The sequence below is a fragment of the Schistocerca gregaria genome, chromosome 3 (genome assembly GCF_023897955.1).
Source record: "Schistocerca gregaria isolate iqSchGreg1 chromosome 3, iqSchGreg1.2, whole genome shotgun sequence".
Lineage (NCBI taxonomy): Eukaryota > Metazoa > Arthropoda > Insecta > Orthoptera > Acrididae > Schistocerca > Schistocerca gregaria.
Window position 1 is genome coordinate 730,998,191 of NC_064922.1, and position 25,193 is coordinate 731,023,383.

Sequence of the window (25,193 nt, forward strand, 5' to 3'; positions counted from 1 at the left end):
CGTCGTTCTCAAATTCACTGTAATTTTACAAAGCCACTGTGCTGTTTCGCACCGAAATTATATTTCTCTCCCATATGTTTCTATTGCAACTAATTCTCAACTAGTGGTATGGAATCGGTCGTTAACACATTCCTTAGTTAGTTCTAGTTTTGCTGGTGTGAGGGCCATGTGTTGTAGAAGATGAAGATGGTCTGTTGGAGAAGAAGGACGACCAGACCTGTGACAACCCGGGGATGGCGGCTCGGTGGACGGCTCACCGAATCAAGAGGCACGTAAAGCAGTCATACACAACTGAAAGCTTGCATTTATGTTTGTTAAAAGCCGCGACTAATTTCTCTCATGGCGCTATTGTCAGAAATATACGTATTCCAACGTGAATTACTCACAATGGATGAAAAAAATCTTACTTTTATGTTAAGCAATATGCCAATTAAACACAATTTCCCTTTTCGTGAGGCTTGGTGTTCCAGTATAGCTGCCTATGTGCAATGGCAGCTTAAACATTTATAGAAAATATTTTTTAATAAAACTGTTCCTCTGACCTAAAAATTGAATTGGAAAATATTACAAGACGCCGTTTTGTATTATTGAGACTAATCACTTTAATACTTTCAGAAATAGATGACTATTAAAAAGGTTTTTATCATTTTATCATTAATGGCGTCGCTTCAACAATACACTTAAACGAAATGGCCAGGGCAACATTAAATTATGACGTAACTAAATCGTGAATAGCGAAGGTACTTTCTTGCTACTAGCAAAAATACAGTCTATATTAATGATTTGGATATACTATATTTAACAAAAATTATTATAACTCTACAGATAATTGTATTACTTACAGACCGTCATTTACATGCGTCCGTCAGACAGTACACCAGACCCAAGAAGACGGAGAAGACAATGAAACAAAAACGTGCTATTCTTTTATACCACAGGACAAAAATTACAATCAATACGATTCTAAGAGCGCATATAACGCTTCTTTTTTTTGTTGAATATCGATAAGCTAATTTTGTACTCCTTCTTTTTCCGAAGGCTTTGCTATAAAAGTCCCCTGGAATGACATTTGCATAGTTACATACAGTTTCATAAATGGCATTCCACGATGGCATATTTCGTTTTATCATGTCTATTGCCTAAGAGGTGACGGTAGTCGTACTGATTTAATCATGGTATAACTATATATTAAGTTTCTCTGAGTCCAAACAGGTGAAAAAATGGTTCAAATGGCTCTGACCACTATCCGACTTAGCTTCTGAGGTCATCAGTCACCTAGAACTTAGAACTAATTAAACCTAACTAACCTAAGAACATCACACAAATCCATGCCCGAGGCAGGATTCAAACCTGCAACCGTAGCGGTCGCTCGGCTCCAGACTGTAGCGCCTAGAACCGTATGACCACTCCAGCCGGCCCAAACAGGTGACAATAGCTTTTTGTGATTTGTAGTTGTGATAATAACGAAGTTATGTACTTTATTACCGTTGCAGTTCTTGCACTTAAACGAATTTTCTCTGACGTTGAGTGCTGTCTTTTTACTATCTTTCCTCGGAATGGTGTGTTTGATGCTCCTCCATTCGGGTAAAAGGTACTGGGAAGCCGAGGGAAATCCAAGGCAGAGCTACACTCCTGGAAATGGAAAAAAGAACACATTGACACCGGTGTGTCAGACCCACATACTTGCTCCGGACACTGCGAGAGGGCTGTACAAGCAAAGATCACACGCACGGCACAGAGGACACACCAGGAACCGCGGTGTTGGCCGTCGAATGGCGCTAGCTGCGCAGCATTTGTGCACCGCCGCCGTCAGCGGCAGCCAGTTTTCCGTGGCATACGGAGCTCCATCGCAGTCTTTAACACTGGTAGCATGCCGCGACAGCGTGGATGTGAACCGTATGTGCAGTTGACGGACTTTGAGCGAGGGCGTATAGTGGGCATGCGGGAGGCCGGGTGGACGTACCGCCGAATAGCTCAACACGTGGGGAGTGAGGTCTCCACAGTACATCGATGTTGTCGCCAGTGGTCGGCGGAAGGTGCACGTGCCCGTCGACCTGGGACCGGACCGCAGCGACGCACGGATGCACGCCAAGACCGTAGGATCCTACGCAGTGCCGTAGGGGACCGCACCGCCACTTCCCAGCAAATTAGGGACACTGTTGCTCCTGGGGTATCGGCGAGGACCATTCGCAACCGTCTCCATGAAGCTGGGCTACGGTCGCGCACACCGTTAGGCCGTCTTCCGCTCACGCCCCAACATCGTTCAGCCCGCCTCCAGTGGTGTCGCGACAGGCGTGAATGGAGGGACGAATGGAGACGTGTCGTCTTCAGCGATGAGAGTCGCTTCTGCCTTGGTGTCAATGATGGTCGTATGCGTGTTTGGCGCCGTGCAGGTGAGCGCCACAATCAGGACTGCATAGGACCGAGGCACACATGGCCAACACCCGGCATCATGGTGTGGGGAGCGATCTCCTACACTGGTCGTACACATCTGGTGATCGTCGAGGGGACACTGAATAGTGCCCGGCACATCCAAACCGTCATCGAACCCATCGTTCTACCATACCTAGACCGGCAAGAGAACTTGCTGTTCCAACAGGACAATGCACGTCCGCATGTATCCCGTGCCACCCAACGTGCACTATAAGGTGTAAGTCAACTACCCTGGCCAGCAACATCTCCGGATCTGTCCCCCATTGAGCATGTTTGGGACTGGATGAAGCGTCGTCTCACGCGGTCTGCACGTCCAGCACGAACGCTGGTCCAACTGAGGCGCCAGGTGGAAATGGCATGGCAAGCCGTTCCACAGGACTACATCGAGCATCTCTACGATCGTCACCATGGGAGAATAGCAGCCTGCATTGCTGCGAAAGGTGGATATACACTGTACTAGTGCCGACATTGTGCATGCTCTGTTGCCTGTGTCTATGTGCCTGTGGTTCTGTCAGTGTGATCATGTGATGTATCTGACCCCAGGAATGTGTCAATAAAGTTTCCCCTTCCTGGGACAATGAATTCACGGTGTTCTTATTTCAATTTCCAGGAGTGTATAAGACACTGCTTTTATTCGACATTTAAAAACATGAATACAGATAGAAAGAATTTCACATTCGATCCTTGGTTCATGTCTTACAAAACTTAAAATGTTCATTGTTTATCTCCGTCCGCGACAAGCTTGTGAAGAGATTAGGGAGTGGGCGGCGGTTTGCGCCCCCGACAGCGCGTCTGCAGCTTGTGACGCCATCGAGGCGAGCGATCATCTGATGCGTGACAGCAACGAGGCACACCCAACCGTGTACCACACATGCGTTGCCTTCTACCCTCCTTGCAGGTGTCTCCGCCACCGCTTCACAGCAAAATGTCATGAAATTCAAGAACTACAGCAGCATCATTTCATTATAAATCAATAGAGGTTTATTGCTGTGATGGAGATAACACATGTTTATTGCTCCACCCAGGGCCAGTTTATGTCGGTTTGCGTATGAATTAAAAGTTCATTTGTTAATGCATGCGAAGTACAATGTATGACACTGTCTAAGTATAGTTCGTCATACTTTTGTTGAAATTTACATTGCAGTTTCGTATTGCTCTATGACACTATTGAAATACACAGTTTGTCAGTCGTTAAAATTCCTTAACACAGTTGTTGTGCCCCAGAGAGCCGGCCGGAGTGGCCGTGCGGTTCTAGGCCCTACAGTCTGGAACCGAGCGACCGCTACGGTCGCTGGTTCAAATCCTGCCTCGGGCATGGATGTGTGTGATGTCCTTAGGTTAGTTAGGTTTAATTAGTTCTAAGTTCTAGGCGACTGATGACCTCAGAAGTTAAGTCGCATAGTTCTCAGAACTATTTTTTCGTGCCCAGAGATGGCTATTTGCACCGTCTCACTACTTCGGTCACACACCACACTGTTTATAACGTCACAAACAGGTATTTTCGGACACGCCTGCACAGATCAGCTGTTCCGTTTGCTTGCGCGTGCGGATTCCCGTTGCCGACTTCCTCCAGTCCAGTCGTTGATTTGCTGACGGCCGTTTAAATCAGCTGTGCTTCGACTGCGTTAAATAGCTTCCTGGTCCGAAACACACTATTATTTCGCCACTGTCTGTAACCTATTTACTACATTTAAACATTATACACTATAATAAAACTAACATCTCTGGCGTTGTACCGTTTATATTTTTTTTGCGAACACTGTTCATTTCACTATACTTCCCGTGAATGAAGTTATTTTTGTTCACACTGAATACAATTTATTGACACAACGTTTATTCGGATCTATGCACGCACAGTCACTCTCCTATACAGTCTTTTGTGGTACAGTAAACTGTTCATGAAAACTTTAACAATTTGTTTACATGACGAAATACACACACAATCTATTCGTATGCACATTATAGCTCATTACAATGTACATTAGGTATTGGTAGCATAAGTACCTTCCTGTTCTCATTTAACAAAAGGAATTGAATTTTCTAATCGAAAGAACACAGTAGCTCAGTTAGCAGAGCACTTGCCGCCGAAAGCAAAGGTCCTGTCTTCGAGTCTCGGCCCGGCACACAATTTTAGTCTGCCAGGAAGTTTCATATCAGCGTACACTCCGCTGCAGAATGAAAATCTCACTCTGGAAACATCCCCCAGGCGGTGGCTAAGCCAAGTCTCCGCAATATCCTTTCTTTCAGGAGTTCTAGTTCTGCAAGGTTCGCAGGAGAGCTTCTGTAAAGTTTGGAAGGTAGGAGACGAGGTACTGGCCGAAGTAAAGCTGTGAGTACCGGCCGTGAGTCGTGATTCGGTAGCTAAGTTGGTAGAGCACTTGCCCGTGAAAGGCAAAGGTCCCGAGTTCGAGTCTCGGTCGGGCACACAGTTTTAATCTGCCAGGAAGTTTCATATCAGCGCACACTCCGCTGCAGAGTGAAAATCTCATTCTGGATTTGCTTGGTCAGTTTGACAATGTCTTGGACTTTTCAACACTGGTCTGGTTTTTACAGTAACTACCTAGTTCCTACCTATGCCTCTTTTTCATTCTTTTTATTTTTCATTTAGTTGAGTTTTGGCTTGTACCGTCCGGTGCACTACGCTCATAACCCATTTATAAATTCTTTAGTCTCTTCAAAAAGGCCAGCTGTAACACTGCATTTGTCATTACCTATTTTTAACAGATTCTATTATGACATTAAGTGCATAAAACTTTACTGCATACTAGTAAAAAAAACTTTCATGTACAAATAAAGTGAAAATTCCTTAATGAAATGAAACATTATTAAATACAAACTTAAATCTATTACATACATACACATTATTTATAAAAAAATTTCAACTCTTTATATGGGAATATACCCACTAGTTTCTTGTTCTCAGGATTAATCAGAAAGAAATACATCAATACGGTAACTTTTCAATGACATATGGTCCACTATACAATAATTGCCACTTCGTATTTCTTTTATTTATCGGAGAGGCCTTTGGTTGGTTCTTCAGCAGTACCATCTCGCCTACTTCAAACTCTTGTACTTCCCTTAACTGTCTGTCGTACTTCCGTCTCCTCGTTTCTGCACATTTTTTAAGAGAGGTCAAAGCTTGGTTGATCTTCTCTTCTCTATTCGGCTGCCGACAGCTTATCTTTGGTAATGAAGTTAACCACTCATTACTTTCATCCTCAGACAGTATCAATTCCTCTGGCGTGTATTGGGTGGCAGAATGTGGTACATGATTAGATATATTTTCAAAGAGGTTTACACAGCCAATCCATTTTGTATACTTATGCAGCGCATATGTCCACATGAAACTGTTAAACTCTGAGTATGCGTTCTATAAGAATTGCTTCCGGATGGAACCTGGCTGTCGGTATCTGTTTTATACTTTGCTTTCTCAGACAATTTTTGCACTTGTAACCCATAAAATATGAAGCATTATCTGAAATGACAGCTTCCGGTTTATCTATTATAGATATATAATCTTTTTCTATCCTGTTAACAATAGCTGTAGTTGTGGAACATTTCCGCGGATATACCTTTAGATACTTGGAAAACACATGTTAAAGTGCCAATATATACTTGCACCCTCCTCGAGCTGTGGGAAGAGGTCCAGTTAAATCGAAAGAAACTAGTTGCAATGAGTGTGTCGGTACGTCGGTACGGCTGTATGTAATTCGCTTCTTGCTCAACGGTTGCAAGGTTTGGTTTTTGACATATGAGACATGTTCTCAAAATTCAGTGGACATACCTACCTAAATTTGGGTAATAGCAAAACCGTTCCATTTTAGCAACAGTTTTGTTTATGACAAAATGCCCCCAAGTTTCATGAGGATACCAGAAAAAGTGTTGTAAACAAATTTCCAGAATACACACACACACACACACACACACACACACACACACACTCACACACCACCATTCTTCATCTTTCTTAGGTTTATGGCACAAAATGCCATCGTTTATTTTGAATTACTTTGCTAATTCCGAATTTGAATTTTCAGTGATCATTTCCACAATGTTTTTCCACTTACAGTCAGCAGTTTGCAATTCAGACATACGTTTACACACGTCAAGAAAATTAAGTTTGTATGTTTGACCTTTAACTAACAGTATTTTGTATTCTGATGCCTCTTCGATAAGTTCTACATTTTCGGACGTGCCCTGTGGCAACCTGGACAAAGCATCAGCGATGATGTTATCCTTCCTGTTAATGTATACTATTTGGAGGCGATACTCTTGCAACACTAAAGCCCATCTCGCTAAGCATGCGTTTAACAGTTTACATGTTAATGAGAAACTTAACGGTTGGTGGTCACAGTACACTTTAATCTTTTTTCCATTAACGTAGAAATGAAATTTCTTGAAAGCCCAAAGTAAAGCTAAGGCTTTAAGTTCTGTTACTGGGTATGATCGTTCACATTCTGTCAACAACATGACTCAAAAAACAAATCACTTTCATCTGTTGTGTGCCGTCTGTTTCTTCCATTTGTAACAGACGAGCTCCTCGTCCTGTAAAAGTTGCATCATCAGCAATGCAAAATCTTTCTTCATGTTGGGGTGGCACAGAATATCTGCATTGATTAACACTTGCTTGATTCTCTTTAACTCTCTCTCGTAGGCGGAATTCCACTGCCAAACTATATTATTCTTGGTCACCACCCCCCCGCCCTCCACACCACAATGTGATGGACTATCCCCCATACCAAACTCTGTCATCTGCGACAATGCCCGTACCAAAGCGTGCCCACAGTTGCCCCCTCACCCCACCCTAAGGCAGTGGACAATCCCCCACATCACACACTGCCATCTGTGGCAATGCCCAAAAGCCAAAATGATGTGCCCCAATTTCACCCATTATTAAGGGCAGAGAGCACGGCAGCAGGCGATGGAAATCCCCCACCACCTCCACACCCAACCCCGCCATCCATGACACTGCCCAAAAGCCAAAATGGCATGCCCCCAATTTCACCCCTGGCCCGCATTATTAAGGGCAGAGAGCACCGAGTACGGTAGCAGCGCGCTTATCAACGGCGCATGTTGCGAGCAGACCATATTGTGAATAGAAATACTATATTGTTCTTGATCAGCAATAAAACGCTGAAAGAAAGAGACCAAACTCAAGTACGCTTCCAGTTGCCTCCTTGTTCAAGGCGATAGATAATCTCTTACAGTTTGCAGTTTCCTGGCATCTGGGACAATGCCTAAAAGTGAAATGACATATCCCAGGAATGCTTCTAATTGCCTCCTTGTTCAAGGCGATGGACAGCTTCTTATGACTTGTATTTTCCCATCAAGGTAGCTCGATTTTTTTCTTGTCATCTGGGACAATGCCTAAAGGTGAAATGACATGTCCCAGGAATTTAACATTTTCTCTCCGGAATTTTGTTTTTCTTAGGTTGGCAATGACTCCAGCCTGTTCGAATTTGTGGAGGGGGAGTTGCAATTAAGTTATCATCCACATAAATGGTGACTCTATCAAGTAACACTGGCCCTAACACTAAATCAAGACCTGCTATGAATACTCCAGCACTCCGAATGGGAGTACTTTAAGCTGGTAATTCCAACCCACGAAAATAAAAGTTGTAAATTTTCTTGATTGTTCTGTCAGAGAGATTTTCCAATATGAAAACCGCAAATCAATGGAGGAAAGATAATTTACTCCAAAGAACTCTTGCAACTGTTCCTCAAAATTTATCTGTTCTAGTCCTTACTGGCACAATAATTTTATTAATGTCACAAGCATCTAACACCAGCCGTATTTTTCCACTTTCTTTTGTGACTGCTAGCAACGGGCTGCTGTAAGGTGACATTCACGGCCTGATTATTCCCCATTCTAGCATCTTACGTATTTCTAGTTTTACTGTCTTCTTTTTCTACCATGGAACAGAGTAAGTAGCATTACAAAATTTTTGTGTGGTACCACATCAATATTGTTCACATAACATCTGATGACACCTAGTCTATCAGAGAATACTTCTGTATGTTCCATTAATATCTTACATAACTGTAATTGTTGTTCTGGTGCTAGAAATGTGGATTGCTTTGTTTTATCGATTACTGATTGACGGGGCTCTTTGGTACTAACATTCTCTCCACTGTGGTAGTTATAATTCCGCCCCCCTCCCCTCCCCAAAAACACAGCTGCGTGTCCAGTATTTTTGGCAGGTTACATTTGACTTTAAAGTTGTGACAATATTTGCATCAATTCCAGTTTCACTCTCACTTCCCCATTCTCTAAACTGCAAATACCTTGACAGAGGTCCATATAGGCATTCCTTTTCGTCAAAAACTCCCTACCCAGAACACAGGCGACTCTCAATCCCTTTAAAAATAGTAACGTGCAATGAAATTCTCCATTTCCCATAAATACATCCACCTGTACATGGCTCTTAACTACCTGTGCTTGGGAACCAATAGCACCTGATACTTCGCAATTCTGAACTGCCAACACTAGCATTTTATGCAGTTGGCACAATTTCCTGTAGAAATCATAACCCATCACGTTAACTGTAGCTCCTGTATCAATTATGATATTGTCAGGTATACTAAGAACTTTACCCTGAACCACAGCCTTTATCAACTCACTATCTACATCTCTTATTCTCAGATAAAAGTTCCCCATTCATTCCAACACCATCGTTATATCTTAACATATTGACTATATCTCCCTTGTGAGCTCTCTCTCCCTCCCACGGCCAACAACGGAGAGCTAACTGCGTCCGTCGGTTGATGTAGGACGATTGTCAATCGTCTCATCAACTATTCTCACACTTTGATTCTGATTCTGCCAAGCCGGGTTGTTTGATGTACCTGCTTGACCATGTTAGTTCCTATTGTCGCTATTGTTTGAGTATTTCTCTGTGTTATTCTGATTATCCTGTCTCGGATACCATGGCATTTCAAACCTATTCTTCCCCTGTAGTTCTCCGTCTCGCATCTGCTGTTGATTGCCACCCCCTGGACCAAATCATTCCTCATATCTTCGTTTTCGTCTATATTGAGATGGACTATTTCTCCAAGCATGTCTATTATTACCTGTGTCATCGTTTGGATCACTGTTAAATGACTGATTTCCATTCATATGTTTACCATTGTGGTTTTGCCCATTAGAAAAATTGCCACAATTATTCCAAATGTTACGCCTATTATTGTTCTTTTCTATATAGTCGGGACCATTTCCGTTGCTACATTGCAAATTTAAGTCTTCCTGGATTAGATCTATTGAATCGAAGACAGGCAAGAAGTTATCCAAATCATTGTCTGGTACATGGAGTAGTTTCTCTCTAATATTCAGTGGGAGTCCGGATTTTAATAGTCTGATCACATCACGATTTGAGATCGATTCGTCCCAATATCACGTTTTACTAATATATGTTTCGAAATACTTTCTTCGGCTTCCTTGTTTAAGACTATATGCTTCTGGACTGTGTATACCTCTTTTCTAAGTCTTTCCTGAATATAGGGTGACCAGTATTTGTTTAGAAATGCTTTCTCAAACTGTCCACAGGTGTAGCTAGTTTCAGCTGCATCTGTTGCCCATAAATCAGTATCTCCTACTATGTGCGAAACAATAAACTGTATCTTTTGCTTATCGGTCCATTCTCTGGGCAGTATGTTCCGAAAACTTTTTATGAATACAACTGGGTGAATATTTTTCTTATCGGTGGAGAAGGTTTGAAACTGGCGGTGTTTGATTAAACTCTCCTCCATCATAATTGAAGACACAGTAGGCACAGCCCGCACCATTCAATATTTTACTATTCGGACTACACGTTACTGCCTGTACCCCACAAAATGTGTCATAGGTGGCAGCGAACGGTGTATTTTCGTGTGACACATGAGAAGCAGGTGTATAATTGTCCTCCATTCTCATGTTATTTACTCTTTCCTGTACTGTATGATTAATCTGACCAGTCGAGTGAACTGCGTGAATTGCGCTTATCACTTCTGTCTGTATTTTTTCGTCTATCTCTTTCTCTTTGTCATCTATCCATTTTTCTACTTTTTCTACCACGTTTTTAGTATGTTCCTTGAGGCAGTTCTGTATTTATTCCTCGTCTTCTGTCTCTGTGTTTTCTACCCTCTCGGTTACGTTTTGAATATCTTCCGTCATGCTATTTTGCTCTATCTGTAGTTAAACTAGCTACCAATTTTGGCCATTCTTGGTACGCTTGTTTTAAGCTGGCTATGTCTGCTTTCATGACTTAGAAACTTTTAAGTTGTTCTTATATTCTGTTATCCCTCTCTTTATCACTTTCTTCTTTCTCTCTTTATCTCTCCTCCTGCTGTTTCCACATCTCTATCTTAATCTTTCCCTCTCTTTATCTCTCTCATCTTGTTGTTTCTGGAACTGATCCAATTTCATTAAAATAGCAGTTACGGCGTAGTAATCCTGCACGTAACTGTTTGCTTAATTGTGAGTGCGGCTGTTTCACCCCCAAAAGATAGCAACACACTGCTATCAACGCTACGCTCTATCTCTGCGCGCTGATGTACAGTTTCTGTTTCATGACCCGTCATATTTTCTTGCATATTTCTATGCCAAGTAGATCCCATGGGGAGTTCCTCCAATTTGTTATCACTACCCTCTCGTGAATCTGCTTCTAGATCAACTTCTCTCTTAGTCTTACTACATAATCTCATTGACTCTGAATAATAATAGTAATAACAATAACGCAATCTAAAATTTCGAAATCTGCAGCAAATATAAATATTCTTGCCTAACCGAATCACTGTTTGCAAAAGACTACCAACGGTACTAAGCATGAATACTGGCTAACAACTAGACACACGAAAGCAAGAGACATTTTCAGGAACCCGTACCTTCGTTTTTACTGTCGGTTCTATTCTTATTCAAATCTGGCGTGGGTTCCAAGTCTCCAGTTTCCCTTAACATCGAAATTAATAATCCTCGTTCACATGAAACAGATTACTTATACAAGCATTAATTTTCTTATCTTAATAATGTATTCTTTACGCATACATAAATTTTCAGGAACATCGAGCCCCATGTTGGGCGCCAGTCACCGCGTAACGTTTTGGAAAGTGAATGAAATAAATTATTCTGTTAAATTTGGAATGAAATGTTTTGTTAAAAATTCTCTTTTATGTTTGTCAAAAGCCATGACTAATTCTTCTCAGGGCGCTATTGCCAGAAATATCATATGTGTTCTAACTTGAAGACAGCTGTCTTACTCATGATGGATGAAAAAAAAATCTCTCTTTAATGTTACACCGTAAGCCAACTAAACACAATGCTAAATATTTTCTTTTTATTAAGGCTTGATGCTCTAGTACAGCTGCATTTGTGCAATGGCAGTGTATACATTTATGGAAAATATTTTGTAATAAAACTGTACCCCTGGCCTAAAAATTGAATTGGAAAATATTATAAGACGCCGTATTCTATTTATTGGGATTAATCACTTCAATACTTTCAGAATTAAATGATCTTTAAAAAGGTTTTTATCGTTTTATCATCAATGGCGTCGCTTCAACAATGCACTTTCACAAAATGGCCAGGGAAACATTTAATTATTACGTAGCTAAATCATGAATAGGGAAGGTACTTCCTTGCTACTAACAAAAACACACTCTACAGTAATTATGTGGATATATATTTAACAAAAATTATAATAACGCTAAAGATAATTGAATTAATTACAGACACTGATTTACATGCGTCCACAAGCTAGTACATCAGAACCAAGAAGACACAGAAGACAATGAAACCAAAAACGTGCTTTTCTTTTACACCACTAAACAAAAATTACAATTAATACGATTCTAAGAGCGTTAATAGCGGTTATTTATTATCGAATATAGTTACTTTTATTTTGTACTCCTTCTTTTTCCGGAGGCTATGATATAGGCGCTTTCAGACGTTTTCCTGTTTTCTCAAATGATTAATCTGTAAGAATTTTCTTGTTTTTTCTTAACTCAAAGAAATTGGAAAATTGTACTCAGTACGGTTCAGTCATGTAGACTTTAATATTTTAAAGCAATCGTACATAATTCGAAGCTTGCCTTGAAATTGTGGGTTGGCAGTCCATCTTAAATGGTTGCTTTTCTTAAACGGTTTAAACCTTTTTTTTTTAAATTTGTTGCTTTTAACTGACGGAAAAGTGCAAATTTGATTGTTAACATTTCTGTTCAGAATTGGGTAATTGTGAACCTTCCTTATGCGCTTTTTAAAATATAGGGAATTTTGTTTGAATGAGTGACCTAGGGACTTGCTTACATGAAGTGTGTAAACTAAAGGGTGAGACATTTTTTACATGACATTTGCCTAGCCGTTCCTCGTTCCCTCGGCCTTGTTTCTTAAACTATTATACGTCTTTTTGGCCGTATTGGGAACAATAACTATTGCATAAACACTGCCGTTAGACGATAGATGGTCAAAATAACTTTGTTTTGCTTGATTCCTGACCTGCATATGAAAATCGTACTCGTTTAGAGCAACGTATCCCTCCTGCAAAGTGTGTGACACTGCAGTTCATACCACCTGGAACCACTGGACAAATTCAAACGCTGGTGTTCTGCTTTTTCCTTGCCTTTAAAACACATTGTTGCATTCTCTGTAGTTTAGAGCCAGTTTCATGATAAGCCCCCTGACATTTGCGATTTCTGTTGCATACATCACATTCCATCAGTCTCATCACCCCGTTACACGAATATCATTGTATATTCATTATTTAAGAGTGGATGCATAGATGAACATCCTCCACTGATTCAGTTCCCAAGGACTTCGCCCTCGATGTTTATGGTTAAACCTTTGTGATCAATGTGGTATGGCATTTTTTATTTGGTGTTCAGGGTGCAAGTTAATGGTTTGTTTTGAACATTTCTTGGCTGTCGACGTTATCCATTTTGTTCAGTGTAATACATACATCCTATACAGCGTTGACCGCTGGAACACCCGGAAACTCATTTTATGTTGTGCTAGCAATGCACATGCTGAGTCATTAGCAGCTAACATTTTTCCTGCCATCATTGTTAACAGAAAACTTTCAAGTGAGTCTTCCTAAATATTGAACGTGTTTTTGGCGTCGCACTAAAAGAGTTCCTTGCGAGCCACTGATGTTCAGACTTTGTGGTAGCAGATAGAGGAGATGGCATTGGAAATGAATATCTGGAAGAACTGATGTGTTGTGAAGTAGATGCTGCATGACTCATATCATTCTGTACCTTCTGCTACATCCAGCGTAGGTGAATCTGTTACTTCAGGTCTAGCACCGGAGCTAATCGATAGTTTCCATTGTGAGTCTTTCATACGTATTAGTCCTCCCATGAGCCTCCCCAATAAACTCCCCGACAGCTGACCTGCGGAAGACGTTTTGCCTACTTGCCGACTGAATATGCACATGCAAACGATAGACAATGCCTGTCGCTCAATTCATACCTCTCAATTGGCTCTTAGGCTGCCAGAGTACAGAATTCTGACAGTTCGCAGTTAGGTGCTCGGGGAAAGGGAGAGGGGGGGGGGGGGACAATAGTCCCAAATATGTCTCGTGCAGTTGATGGATACCTTCACCAAATGGCTCATGTTTGGAACATGTTGAATCCTATTTGTAGGCAGAGGCTTGGCTGTGGTTCGACGCTCGTGGAAAGGCTTCCTCAACTTTCCAAAAGTTGAGGACAGAGATTATCACGCAGTGGTGGAGTAGGAGTAAGCAGCAGCATTTAACACGCAGACAGCTTTCTGGGCCTAATAGAGCGCCCAGTTAGGAAGCGTGTTCAAATTGTTCCTGCAGGAGGTCTCTGCTGCTCAGTACTTGGGCCACCAATTGACAGACAAGAGCTCGAGGCAATCATCATTCAGTGAATGTCCGAGTGGGTGAGGAAACATTTGATCACTCCCCCGTCAAAGTCGATAGGAGAATCATTAGAAAAATTTCCCTGTTTGGACGAGTTCCAGACTGAAAGCAACACAGGTAATGTGCAAAGCTTAATAGAGTGTGGCTCTCAGATAGGGTAAGGAGAGAGACGTGCTACTTTGCAAAATAATGGCCAGTGGCACAGCGATGCCAGCTACAGGAAGATGCTTTTCTTCGTGTCCTTGAGTGGACCACCTAAAGCAATGTGACTATAAGGTTGCTCACTTACTCGCTTTCACAATTGGTATTGTCTTTTCTTCTGTTGTCAGAAACAGCTGTTTTGAAGCTTCATCCCTTTGTATATGTACACCGTTCGCTCTCATTAATGTGACCACCTTGTAAGGTGTCAGGCAAATCCAACACCTTCCATGAAAACCCTGACATAATAAGCAAATCTAGTAGTATGTCACATAGCTCCAAATAAATCGTGACATTAAGTTAAACAAAGTAATACGAGTAACGAGTGAGCAAATGGAATACCACAGACTAACACAAGAACGCCTACATGCATGTCGTACCTTCCCACCGTGAGACCGACGCAGTTCCGAGGGGAGAAACGAGGACAGAAGCCGAGAGCAGAACCGTGTTAAGCTAGAAGGCAGTACGATAACGGACGGACTGGACACCCACGTCGGCAGCCTACCACTAAGTCTACCACCCGCACGTTTTAGCGTGAGGCTTTTTCGCGTCTCTGTTACGTCAAGGACCACCCTCCAGCCCATGTTAAAAGCTAGAGCCCTCCAGAAAAACAATATAGATCTTACGATAACGCTAAAAGGACCACACCAGCTGCAGGTTTTACCGTGAGACTCTTTAGCGTCTCTGTTACGTTGCAAACTTTAAAAACATTGCCCCACCACGAAAAGTATAACGTTTTTCATTGGATAGACAGAATTTTTGTAGGCGGAGCTTACGGTTAACATTGAGACCCTGATTAGTCAGATTAAAACACAGCCAGATAGGTTTTTTTAAACCAACTTCGGTAAATTGTAGTAAGGAGGAGTTAAGAGAGTTAGTTCCGAGACGGCGAACTGGATGGCTGCTGCGCTGGCCGCTGTCGCCCTGACGCTGCCTAAACACCGACAAGGTAATGAACGCACACGATGCCGCATTTTTGAGCGCATAAGGCTTCACTCAGAACTGCAGAAGTCTCATCTGTTACGCCCCCTTTTTGCGTAATGCTAATGTCGATCGTTAATTAAAACTCATGGTGTTCACATTTGCCACTTGAAGAACAGATCTGAAACGCGATGATTTTTCTTTTATATAGTTATTGAGAAGCCACATCAGCCACTGTAATTTACGACAAGTTAGATAAGTAATTAAAGATAATAGAGGGTCACTGTAGACCATTTTGATAGTTTTCTCTTTTGTGAAACTTAAATTAAACCTAGATTATAGATGTGATATGGCATAGGTCATCCTTCGATCGATTGTAGAACTTGGAAACCCATTCAGGGAATATTCGTTCACATTTTTGTTGAACGCAGTTAGTTTTTACCATCCTGTATTAAAACATCTCCTTTATCAATAATGCAATTTATAAACAATGTTTTGTGATTAGAATAAAATTTCCAATGGTAAACTTAACTGCTTTTTCGACGTTATTTTACCAGCTAACTAAAAATAGGAAAGCCTTGAACCCTTTCCACTAAATTTAGTTAGTATTAAGACTCTTTTACAGGGAGTGCAGTGGAGCTGACGCTGAGATCATTAAGTATTTGGTTATATCATCGATAGTTTCACTGAACTCTTCTGAATTCTACATGTCATGTGTGGTCTGGCGTCTCCTTACCAGCAACAGGTCCCAGGTTCAAACTAGTTAATTCCCTAAAAAACACACTCAGAACGTCGTTGCGCGAAAGTGGTAGGGAGACACGATATAGAACAAAAAGACACCACCATGAATGTTTAGAACCTGTCAAAAGCCTGAATAACCACGATCTGCAGTGCGGACCCCTGTGAGATGTGCAGCGTAAAACTGCAAGGTATCGATAGGAATGAGGAGCCATACCGACTCCAGTGCCGTGGCCAAATGCTCTAAGTTTCTCAATTGAGGATACATGGCGCAAACAGCCCAGCTGACGTGATTCTCGCTAGGATTTAAACCTGGGGCGTTTGGTGGTTAGGGAAATACTATAATCATCACTACAGTTCTCTTCGAACCGCACTGCGAGCTATGTGACACATTGTCATGTGCTACTGATAGATGCCATAGTGCCAAATAAAAACAAACTGCCTGTATTGGGTGGACATGGTCCCCAAGGATAGTTGCATACATGTGTTGAGCCATTGTGCCTTTCAGAAGTACTCAAGGAATGCCAAGAAATCATTCCCCAGACCTCAGCGCTCCCTCCCTATTTTCCTTCAGTCGTTTCGTGCCTTACATGCCCATGTCCATCTCTCCGATGGAACATAAAGTGTGTAAGTAAGCTGTTTAGGTTTTTTTATTGGTAACGCCGCCGCCACGTAGCGCTCTCTATAAAAAATCACTGGCTGTGCCGTGTGCAGTCTGTGTTTAGTTTGCATTGTTGTCTGCCATTGTAGTGTTGGGCAGCGGCAGCTGGATGCTAACAGCGCGTAGCGTTGCGCAGTTGGAGGTGAGCCGCCAGCAGTGGTGGACGTGGGGAGAGAGATGGCGGAGTTTTGAAATTTGTAAGAATTGGTGTCATGAACTGCTATATATATTATGACTAGTGAGGTAAATACATTGTTTGTTCTGTATTAAAATCTTTCATTTGCTAACTGGGCCTATCAGTAGTTAGTGACTTCAGTAGTTAGAATCCTTTATTTAGCTGGCAGTAGTGGCGCTCGCTGTATTGCAGTAGTTCGAGTAACCAAGATTTTTGTGAGGTAAGCGATTTGTGAAACGTATAGGTTAATGTTAGTCAGGGCCATTCTTTTGTAGGGATTTTTGGAAGTCAGAATGCGTTGCGCTAAAAAAATTATTGTGTGTCAGTTTAAGCACAGCCTTGTACAATTTTTCTAAGGGGACGTTTCATATGTCGACCCTTAGCCACGGATACCTCACTGGAATCTTCTGATTATTTTCTTGTAGTTTGTGTACTTAGTGTAGCCTTTGTTTATTGCTAGCGCGTAATCATAGAGAGAATTTCCTTTGTAGTTGCAGTCTTTCATTGTTGTACAGTAAAACAGTTGTGGCATGCATGTAGATTTACACAAAGTATTTCGCAGCTGCGCTTGCAATTAACTAGATATTATTTTCAGTGCTATGTTAATGTATTCTCTTATTTTTGTTCTTCAAATTGTGTTTTTCTGTGTTGTAGTGTGAAAAATTGTGACAATAATGGCGTGTGAAAAACGTAACACTAGGCTCCAAAGTAAACTGAGAAATGACAGTGAAGACGAAAGCAGTGTGTTAGCGTCACCATGTTATGAATTCACTAACGTTCAAAGTAGCAACTTGGTAATAGCGCATAGGGAAATGGAGCGGGCTGCAAATAATGGTGTAGGCAGTGAAACAATTAGTGAACAGGGAAGCATTATCGATAGATCGGTCGGCAACAGCTCGCCTCAGGATTCCGAAATGACAGGACACAATCTTGCAAATACTGTAGATTCAGATTTTGCGTCCTCACCATTTTCTCAAATAAATCAAGACACATTTTCTGCTTTTCAAAATGCGAATATTGCCGGTTCAAATGCACTGCCGAAAACCACTGAGGAACATGCTTCAGACACCAGTGCACTGTTATTACAGTTAATGCAACAAATGGGACAAAGGCTACAAAAGTTATACACAACGCTTGAACAAAATCAGAAACAAATGGGACAGAATCTTCAAAAGTTAGACACAATGGAACAAAATCAGAGACAAACACAGCAAAAGCTTCAAACGTTAGACACAATGGAACAAAAGCTTCAAAAGCTGGACACCACACTTGAACAAACACGTGAAGATTTAACTAATGAGTTACATAACATCGAATCGAAATGTCAAAAAGTCTCTAATGACGTAAAAACACAAATTTGTGAGCATTTCCAACCTATTTTTTCGCGGCATGAAAATGCATTACAGAATCACGAAGCAGCCATAAAAGAACTGCAAACTATTGTTCATGAAAATCATGAGACCTTGCAAGCTAAAATTGACTCAGTTGCATCTACCGATTCGGTTACGCAACTTGCAAAAACTCAAGCGAACTTAAAGGACACAGTAGATACTCTGAAAATTGGTTCAGAAAGACACACAGAGGAAATAATTTCACTGTCGGATAAAGTAGCCCAACTTTCAGATCAGTTCACTAACTTATCTACAAAGGTAGATGATGATCTGAATGACACAAAACCTGTAGCCTTCACTGCCACTGAAGAGTATGAACAAATTAGGAAATTCAAACAGAATCAAAATCAAATCAACACACAGTACAAAAGAGAAATGCGGGAAGTACAAGATCAGTTGGCTCAAGTAATACAAGAATTACATATTTCAGAGGAGACTCGCGCCCAAGTATGGGAAGAGGGACATAGCAATACAGAACAATCACAAAATAATAACACAGGGCATTTCGGAAATCATGAAAGTAATTGGCAAGGTGCATCGAATTTTGAGATGGAACCGCCGATACGACGTAACAATGACCGATATGCTACCCGCCGACACGATGATTTTGACTATAAGCTGTTCATTACTGCACGTAAATTCAAAACATTTAAGAATTCTGACAACGACATTCATCCACAAGCGTGGCTCCATCAATTCTCTCATTGTTTTCCTCCCAACTGGTCATTAGAATACAGATTAGAATTTATGTGTGGCTACTAAGTGAATGAACCAGCTGTAAGAATGCGATCGGTCATTCACGATTGCCACAGTGAAGGAGAATTTTACCATGCTTTCCTCTCAGCATATTGGTCCCAAGCCACACAAGACCGAGTAAAACATAGCATCATAATGATGAAACATTTCGAACAATCTGAATTTTCCAGTCTTGTCAAATATTTTGAAGACATGTTACATAAGAATCAATATCTTTCAAACCCATACAGCCCCTCAGAACTCATCCGCATTTGCTTAATCAAATTACCTGAACATTTACGACAGATTATTTTAGCAGGACGATGCAAAGACGACATTGAAGCTTTTCAGGGACTGTTACAAGAACTGGAAATTGACACTGACAATCGCGGAACGCGAAAACAGGAACACAACAATTACAGGTCACACCTGTCACAATTCCGCGATGACAGAAATAATACACGACAAGGCTATTCGTACAACGTAAATCGTGACCAAAACGGACACCACCCGTATGACAACCGTTGGCAGAGTAGTAATTATTACAGGGAAAGATCACCTCTCCGCGGTAATGACTATGACAGAGACAATCAGAGAAACAGACAATATGGAAACCAAAATAATTATTATCAAGGGAGACGGAATAACTTAAGACGCAATGGTCCAGCGCGCAGTTACGATTCAGGGAGAAATTCTCCACCACGTGACCGACAAGAAAGAAATTACAGGAACTACCGACATGACGACAGACGATATAATCATAATGACAGACCGGAAATCCATCAGAACTGGCGAGCTTCAAACAGGGTAGGGCCCTCTCGGCAAGGTGAATTTTTAGAAGTTAGGTCCCCTAATCCCATTAACGGCGCGCGCCAACAAAGAGACAGACAATGACTCACACCGCAGGCAGCCGCGTGCGCCGGTTGGCTCAGAGAAAAATAACGTAGACGCTAACCTTCAGAAAAAATTTTAGCATTCCGTGCCGACGTATACAACATGATAATTACTTGGAAGCTGAAACTCTGCGCACTAGAAAGGGTAAATGATTGCACCACATTTCACATGTAAAACCGTTTATTGAAATATAATCTCCTTTTTAACTTTGTCTTTGCCATAAAACATTTCACTTCACATTTCTAGTATGCTTTGTCACACTGAGAAACTGTTAACATGCAACAATGTTTTGAAGTTAACTATACAGTCAAGAACCTAGGGAACATTTTTAAACAGAAATTACGAATGCATTGTTATAGTGAACAGACGACACAGTGTTGTTATTTGTACATTCTTGCTTGTTAGTTGCACGATTACGTAACGACTATAAGGCTTACATCCTTAGAACATATACTGTTAATGAGGTTTTAATGCAACATTTTGGTTCAGTTGAAAAGACATTATTTATCTGAAGTACTTTCTGTGAGATTAAAGATGACTTGGCGTTTGGTTTCTTTGATAGCTACACGATTATATCACGACGCTACTAATGTGTGACACAATTTACATTGTGCTTTTGCGGTGTATCTGTTTTATATCTGCACAGTTTTTCTGAATTCTTCTGGAAAGTAAAACATGTTTTAGTGGTAACTTTTGTGGTATAGCTACAATTAGACAGCCTTTTCCATTGCACAGCAATACGTTACAGCACAGTACTTTCTTCATCACGCCAATAAGCGTAATAACTAAGATATTTATACGCAAAGCAATTCACTTCGTTTATTACGAGGTAAGTACATTGACTTCAGCAGAACTTTGCTTACAGAGCACGATAACTACGACACTTCCACAGAGATTATCTTACAAGACGCACAGTTTAGCGCTACAGTACACATATTTGAGTGATTAATTTTGTACTTAAAACATTTATTTTTAAAGATATTTGAAATACAATGATACAAAGGTTTTCCGTGACAAATTTCATTCCATTGCTGTAATCTGTAACACCTGAGGATATAATCACATTAATCCTCAGGGGGGTACACGCTTACTTTGTGTACCATGTGTTTGGCAAGCACAAGGAGCCCTAGCTAATATGGTATTTGCTTATACAACTTTACACATCGGTACCATATTTCTCTAATACAGAATTATACAGCTATCTGGTTATTTGACAGAGAAACAAACATCTTTTTACTACGTCAGTGACACATGTTTAAGCAATTACGCAGGTGGATAACTTCACACTTATGAAATTCTATTTTGTCTGTACTTTGTGAACTGTTCATATTTTTTCAGAACCATTGTGATACTATAGGAGCTTTGAATGACATATTTGGTATGAGATTATGATTTTTAAAGTACGTTTGAGGCAGATGACACTTGACATGAGCAGAGAATTTTTTTTAGGTTTTGAAATTATTGGAGGAAGCTACGACGATTTTGAGAATTTAATTGAGGTGTTATGATGTTATTATTACGATGACTAAGTGAATTATGCTGCTGAGGTTTGTTTAAGCTGATGCTATATGAGTTATTTGGTTATACTCCGTATCTGTTATGATGAAATATTGAAGAATTGTCGACGAATATGTTTTTGTGTAATAAGGTAAGGAATAATGAGTAGTGGTTAGGGACTCTGGTTTCTGAAAAAGGATGTTGGAAACCGAGAATCGTACTTTAAGAGTTATGAAATGTGTGTAAATGCGTGAATGTATTACAATGCCGACGAATATTTTTTGGACACTGTTATATCAATTGGATTTTGTTTCTACAGATTTGTAACGCAAATTCTCAACCTGTGAAAATATTTTTATATGAGACTGTCACTGTAGCGGAAACTGGTGTCGTAAATATTTCGATAAGACAGTTAAGTGACCACCTGCATGTAATGCGTCGTGGGGACCCAGCTGCGCGACAACCACCTGACAAAAGGAAGCCATTAATGTGTGCCTGTCAGAGGCACAGGTGGAGAAAAAAAAAAGAGGCCATTATCCTCGCTATTGAGATTCCTTTCTACATCTACATCTACATCCGTACTCCGCAAGCCACCTGACGGTGTGTGGCGGAGGGTACCCTGAGTACCTCTATCGGTTCTCCCTTCTATTCCAGTCTCGTATTGTACGTGGAAAGAAGGATTGTCGGTACGCTTCTGTGTGGGCTCTAATCTCTCTGATTTTATCCTCATGGTCTCTTCGCGAGATATACGTAGGAGGGAGCAATATACTGCTTGACTCTTCGGTGAAGGTATGTTCTTAACAAAAGCCCGTACCGAGCTACTGAGCGTCTCTCCTGCAGAGTCTTCCACTGGAGTTTATCTATCATCTCCGTAACGCTTTCGCAATTACTAAATGATCCTGTAACGAAGCGCGCTGCTCTCCGTTGGATCTTCTCTATCTCTTCTATCAACCGTACCTGGTGCGGATCCCACACTGCTGAGCAGTATTCAAGCATTGGGCGAACAAGCGTACTGTAACCTACTTCCTTTGTTGTCGGATTGCATTTCCTTAGGATTCTTCCAATGAATCTCAGTTTGGCATCTGCTTTACCGACGAGCAACTTTATATGATCATTCCATTTTAAATCACTCCTAATGCGTACTCCCAGATAATTTATGGAATTAACTGCTTCCAGTTGCTGACCTGCTATTTTGTAGCTAAATGATAAGGGACCTATCTTTCTATGTATTCGCATCACATTACACTTCGCTACATTGAGATTCAATTGCCATTCCGTGCACCATGCGTCAATTCGCTGCAGATCCTCCTGCATTTCAGTACAATTTTCCATTGTTGCAACCTCTCGATACACCACAGCATCATCTGCAAAAAGCCTCAGTGAACTTCCGATGTCATCCACCAGGTCATTTATGTATATTGTGAATAGCAACGGTCCTATGACACTCCCCTGCGGCACACCTGAAATCACTCTTACTTCGGAAGACTTCTCTCCATTGAGAATGACGTGCTGCATTCTGTTATCTAGGAACTCCTCAATCCAATCACACAATTGATCTGATAGTCCGTATGCTCTTACTTTGTTCATTAAACGACTGTGGGGAACTGTGTCAAACGCCTTGCGGAAGTCAAGAAACACGGCATCTACCTGTGAACCCGTGTCTAAGGCCCTCTGAGTCTCGTGGACGAATAGCGCGAGCTGGGTTTCACACGATCGTCTTTTTCGAAACCCATGCATCGCAAATACTACACGCCCAAACTTGAAAACATATGATTATACTGTGGAGCTCTTAATTTGTGATATTTACTAAAATGCCTAATGAAACGACGAGAAACATTTCATGGCTATTGTCCTGCTAGTTGAGAGAAATGCCATGTGGCTTGCTTTATGCACTTATTTACTCATTTTGTTTAATATCTAGTTTCTAACTGCACTGAAGCATTGGTTAAAATAAATTTTATGGATGTACTAATATAAATATTTTATGCCTACAGATCCAGTAAATAATTATGATGTACTTAAAAAACGAAGGAGCACAAAAAGACTTCCCTTCACAGGAACTGCATACATAATTTTCTTTTCAAGTACTTGGTAATTTTTATGGTAGAATAAGTTGTGGTGCACCACTTTAATTATGTAGACATTAAGATGTGAATCGACATCTCCCTTTTCTGCATTGTTGTCTTTACTGTAATATTTTTTCTGCTTGAGCTTTGTCATGTTTAGTTATAAGCTGTTGCATTTGCTTCTACTGTGTGCCAGGCATAGTGCTACTGAATTTCACTTTGTATTACTCTGTTAAGCCAGTTTTACTACGGATATATTTTTTCTTGTTTGCTGTGCATTGCCTTATATTAGTTGTAATATTGCTGCCTTTTTTGCCAATTTCCATTTTTTTTATAATTGCTGTTTGTGTTAATTGTTTTGTGCTGCTGCATTGCCTCGTCCCTTAGTTTAGTATCTGAGCTCATTAGATTTAAGTTAGCTTAAGAGGGGGTAGACTATATAAGAAACTAACTATGATGAATTGGAAGAAAAGCATTGAGAAGCTTTAAGAAAATGATTTGGCCAAAAAAGTAGTGTACAGTGGAGAAAAACTGTTTTTGGAAGACGATGTGAACAGAATACAGAAAGCAGGTTTAGATAGGACTTTTTGGAAATAATGATGAACTAAGGGAGATCTCTATGCAAAATCCTGCAGTAAAACAAACCCTGTCCTTTCCTTTCGTATTATCCCTGTATGTGTTTATGTACCCTTGTGTATTTGTCTTTTTCCTGTCTTTATGTGTTTAGCTAATAAGATTTATGTTGTAGAATTTTTCAAATACTATGTCATTTTCTTTGTAAATATGTTCAGACATTATTTATAGTGTTTTGTTTTAATGCTCATGTGTGAAGTTGATGTTTCAAAAGTTATTCTGATCTTTTATGTATGTACTTATGTCGTAATTTTTGTAAACACTGATGTATTTGCTATTTCGATTCTTTTGTAAAGCCTGTATTACTGCAAATGTTATCTGTACTATTATGTTCTTTAATGATATATTTTGTACCTTTGTTATTGTATTCTTATGTTATAAAATTGTAATTGACACCAGCTCATCAAATTAAGTAACTTGTAAATTACATTTCACTGCACACATTTCTGTTGGCCATAGTATATGGACAATATGTGAGAAGTAGGGACTGATAGTGTTTGCACGTGTGTTAATAACTCAGTAAGGGACTGGATAACAGCATTGCTGGTTCTAAGGACATTTCAAAAACAATTTTTCTGAGTGCACAATTGGTGTTTATGGACTTGTTATATTATCCGCAAGACTCTTCAATGGTGATTGTGCGTCTGCACAGTCAAACAGATGGCTGCTGGCCATCTCTACAAGGACTACAGTGGGTCTACACCTTTGATGACCCATCAATACCATTATTTCTACAAGGACTGCAATGGGTCTGCACCTCTGGTGGCCCACCAATACCGTAATCTCTACCAGGACTACACTGGGTTTGCTCTGTTGTGGCCCATTAACTGTCTGCATGTCAAGAGTCAGCACTGTCTGTCCGTTGGAAGGACAACACTACTTCTTCAAGACTGCTTAGAAATCCACTACTTCCAATTGCATTTTCTTTTACTACTCAGACTTTGAGAAAAACACTGCAATTTTACTTTGATGAATGATCAGGACTGTCTTTATGGA